Genomic DNA, 4,559 nt, shown 5'->3' with positions numbered 1-4,559 from the left:
ATTTTAGTTCCCTGACCAAGGATCGAACCTGTGCCCCCTACATTGGGAGCACAGAGTCTTAACCACTGGACCACCAGGAAAGTCCCTTCCCCTCACTTTCAAAACTGCTATGGATTTAAAGCACACAAGATGGTTGTGATATGAGTGGCCTTTTCAGTATGACTTCTTTGACTTAGAATGTTTTCAATGTTTATCCATGTTGTAACGTATTATCAGTGTTTCATTCATTTTTTTATTGTGGTTAAAAACACATAACATGGGGATGGGGGGCAAGTGGAGGGAACGGCCCAGATGCACACCATTCACGGACCCTCTGGACTGGAAGGACTCGTGAGAGCCGGAGCCCAGAAATCCGGGGATGGATAAGACGCAGCGTCCCCTCCAATTCCCGTGAGCACCCCTTGCTCCATCCTGCGCCCAAATACCTCAGCTCGGCCCTCTCCCCACTCTCGACACTCCAGACTCAGCCGGGACAGACCTCCGCAGCCGCCGCTCCCCGCCCTGCAGGAGGAGCTCAGAGGTCCTGTCCCGCTTTCCTCTGAGGGACTCTTTGGTGACCACAAAAGGATTTGGTCGCTCAGGACAAAGCTGGTAGAGGAGAGCGGGATGGCTGCGCCCGGCGCGCCACGCTTCCTCCTGACCTTCGATTTGGAGGAGACTATCGTGGACGAAACCACGACGACTCCGTCGTGCGCGTGCCGTGGCGGGCCAGCGGCTGCCTGAGAGCCTGTGTGCCACCTAGCGCGAGGGCTTCTACAACGAGTACATGCAGCGCGTCTTCCAGTACCTGGGCGAGCAGGGCGTGCGGCCGCCGGACTTGCGCGCCATCTACGAGGCCATCCCCCTGTTGCCCGGCACGGGCGAGCTGCTGCAGTTTGTGGCCAAGCAGGGCGCCTGCTTTGAGGTTATTCTCATCTCAGACGCCAACACCTTTGGCGTGGAGAGTGTGCTGTGCGCCGCCGGTCACCACGGCCTGTTCTGCCACATCTTCAGCAACCCGTTGGGGCCCGACCCTTGGGGGCTGCTGGCGCTGCAGCCCTTCCACACGCACAGCTGCGCTCGCTGCCCCGCCAACATGTGCCAGCACAAGGTGCTCAGCGACTATCTGCACGAGCAGGCCCACGACGGCGTGCCCTTCGAGTGCCTTTTGTACGTGAGCGACGGCGCCAACGACTTCTGCCCCACGGGGCTGCTGGCAGGCGGTGAAGTGGCCTTCCTGCGCCACCACTACCCCATGCACCGCCTTATGCAGGAGGCACAGAAGGCCGAGCCCAGCTCCTTCCTCGCCAGGGTGGTGCCCTGGGAAATCTCCACTGAAGTGCGCCTACACCTGCATCAGGTGCTGAGGACGTGGCCTGCAGGGGCCACCTGGGCGGGGAGGGGGTGGGGCGGTGGGGGTCGGGAAAGAGAAAGCTAGTTTTATTACTCCCTTTCCCTTTCGTTTTGGTATATCCCTCCGGGATTTCCCGGAATCCCAGGTTGGTCCATTTGGGGACTGGAGGAGGGAGTTGGGAGCTGTCCCCATCTGTGCAGTTAACCCAGCTTGGCTGCCTCCCCCATTCCCACTGCAAGCGAATTCCAGAGTCTGGCCGCACCAGGGTGGCGCGCATATCTGAGCAGGCAGCAGTGTTTCCACAAACCTTGTCCTCCCAGCTGGGAGGACAGGGTTCCCTGTCAGGGTCAAGAAGGAACATGTCCCGCCGCGGTGCAGTTAACTGTTGCCTTGGGCTGCATGGCCTCCCTCCTCCAGTTTTCTGTCCAGGGGACCCAGGCCCCGAAATGCACCACCCCGACCTCCCCCGCACTGGACTCCCCACAGAGAGAGGTGGCGCTCCCTGCCGAAGGTCTGAGGCCTAGATCTTGCTTTACCTACTGTGACTACACTACACTCCTTGCCTCCCTTCCCCCACCCTGTTAGCATCCCCACAGGATAAAAAGCTAGAGGGAATAGTCACCTCATGTTGGTGGAAAGAGGTAGCACACTGTTCCGGGGCTCGGTTCTGGCCAGCCAGGGACCTCACAGAGCCCGAAAATGTCTCCTTGCACCCCAGCCTCGTCTATGCAGCAAGAAACCAGGGACTTAACCAAAGTCGCCCCACTGACTGGGCCTTTTGAGTCCCTCTCCTCCCGTATGGAACAGAAAGCCATGATGCTTTAAAGCAGAGCCAGTGGAAACCCAAGGCCCACCTCCCTCTTGTGGTTTCAGAGCTGTGAAGGAGGTGAAGGGGCGGAGGTGAGCGAGGTGTCTCACGCTGCCGTCTGGGGGATGAGGGCGAGGTGATCTCTGCTCTCAGAGAGCCCCATCTAAGTGAGGGAGCTGGTCCCCACTCTTGGAGGAGTGCCCAGCCTGGGGAACCAAGACTGAATACATAACAAAGCAGGCAACAGGCAAAAGAGCAGGGTGCGGCCCACCTTCGCAGAGGGGCACGGGTCTAGTGTGGAGGGCTCAGTGAGCACCGAGGAGATGGGAGATACTGCTGCTTAGGGCAGGCAGAGGAGGCTCAATGAGTGGGAGCCTTACAAGTGGGTTGCGTTTCAGTCCCTCGGCCCGCTAGCCCTGCAGGGCCCTCATCAGGAGGTCATCAGAATTTTATTCAAAGTTGGCACTTGCAGCTGAGACCCTGTCTTGCATGGCGTAAGGGTTCCCTGTGGGTAAGGTCACGAAACTCCTTGGCTTCCAGTTTTTTCCTGTCTCCAGCAGGCCTCTGGGTACCTCCTCTGTCTTTACCAGGACGCCATCCCACTGCAATGGGGGGAAGGAACAGACACAGCTCACAGCCCAGGAGGCGTGCCGGACTGGTCCAGTGTTGACTGGAGCAGGCTTTGGTGTGGGACTCAAGAGGCTCACTCAAGGCGGTGCTTGGGTCAGCATCCCAGAGGTCCCAGGCTGTCAGCAGCTGGGCTGCACATAGTTCCCGGGGAAGAATCCAAACCCCTCTGAGCTGATGCCCTCACAGCAGCCATCGGAGTAGTGGCGGGTGATGCAGATAATGGTGCCCTCAGAGAAGGAGAGTTCATTGTCCTTCTGGCGGGTGTATGTGTACAGTGTCATTACTGCAGGGCGGGAGGAGAGGGGTGCCATGAGATGTGCCTCCTGCCCCGCCATAGGGATGCTTGTGCCCACATACTGGACTCTAGGGGGCAATGTGGGGAGTGGGGCAGGAGATGCCTTCTTCAAAGCCCCAGGACTCCTCCCAGCTGAGCTAATATTCAGTATCAGGCCAGCTGCTTCCCTCCTCTGTGGGGGTGCGGTGGCGTGGAATAAAAGGCTCCACAAGGGTGGCACAGGCCATCCCCTCCACTCCAAGAAACTTCAGTGTTTGAGAGCAGGGCCCCAGGATCTACCCATGTTTTGTAATCTGCTTTCAGCCCCCGTTCATCCTGGTCTTCCCACAATGTCTCTGGCAGGTGCTGGAGGTATTGCTCAGTAGGTGCTCTAGCAGGTGTTCAGTAAATACAGTAACATTGAATAGTGTAGACTTCGCCGAGTGAGCCTTGGGCAAGTCACTTAGTTTAACCTCTCAGGTTCAGCTTCGTCTGTTAAATGGGAGTGTGAAGATCCTAGGAGGTTAAGTAAAAGTGAGAAAATGGATGAGAAGCTTTGACTCTGGGGTCTGGTATAAAGCAGGGGCTAAATTATGTTAAACCCCCCCACATAACATAACATTTACCATTTAAATCATTTTGAGCATACAGTTCTATGGCATTAACTACATTCATGTTGTACAAATATTCTCAGCATCCACTTCCGGAACTTACTCATTTTCCCTGTGGGAAATTTTGTATCAGTTTCTCTAAATTTTTGCCAACATTTGTTATTTTTAGCTTTCTTGATTGTAGGCCTTCTAGTGTGTGGAGGGGTCGGCGTTGTGGTGTTAACTTGCATTTCATCACGACTGATGATGATTAACATCTCTTCATGTGCTTGCTGACCATTTATATGTCTTATCTGGAGAAGGATCTTTCAAGTCCTTTTTCCATTTAAAACATTGGGTTGTTTGCTGAGTCCCACCAAATGCTCCTCCTGGTGGCGTTGGCGGTGAGTCCAGCCTGGAGTGGTCTCCGTGCCACAGGGGCCCATGCCCCGGGGCATCGTTAGCGGCCTCTCAGGAGAGGAGATGCCCGACCCCTGGCGCCCGTGCCTGGAGCGCCGAGATTGTGCTGCACCGTGCGGACGCGGCACCGCCTGTGTGGGTCTTGCTCGGCATTGGCTGCAGGTCACCTGAGCGTGGCAGTGGTCTGCGTGCCTCTCCCGGAGGAGCGTGTCCCGGAAGTGGGCGTCCCAGCCAGAGCACACCTGGCGCGGGGCATCCTTGGGGCTCCTAGCTGTTAGCGCCACGTGAGCTGGCGGGGTTCTAGGAAGCCAGCGCCCGGCGGCTGGGAACGACCCATCCCGTGGGTCCTTGGCACCCCAGCAGCATCCGAGCGCGGAGCAGAGGGCTACGGACCACAGGTAAGGGGACGGGTTGGTGGGGGTGGGTGGAGGAAGGAACGAGGAATTACACCAGAGCTGTTTGGTACAGGGGCAGAAACAGAAAACTCAGACGTAGCACTGCAGA

The 4,559-nt window shown here is 57.2% G+C and overlaps 1 pseudogene across 1 annotated transcript; it reads left to right on the top strand.

Moving 5' to 3' along the window:
- The first annotated feature begins 256 nt into the window (after positions 1 to 256).
- LOC307065216 (phosphoethanolamine/phosphocholine phosphatase-like) lies at positions 257 to 4,333 on the top strand (annotated as a pseudogene). The gene is made up of 4 exons: positions 257 to 330; positions 462 to 1,339; positions 4,074 to 4,158; positions 4,218 to 4,333. The product of its transcript is annotated as a phosphoethanolamine/phosphocholine phosphatase-like (transcript).
- Positions 4,334 to 4,559: the final 226 nt, after the last annotated feature.

Source organism: Hyperoodon ampullatus, assembly GCF_949752795.1.
Source record: "Hyperoodon ampullatus genome assembly, chromosome: 16".
NCBI classification, from domain to species: domain Eukaryota; kingdom Metazoa; phylum Chordata; class Mammalia; order Artiodactyla; family Ziphiidae; genus Hyperoodon; species Hyperoodon ampullatus.
Note: the sequence above shows the minus strand (reverse complement) of the source record. Positions and strands in the feature narration are given on the sequence as shown.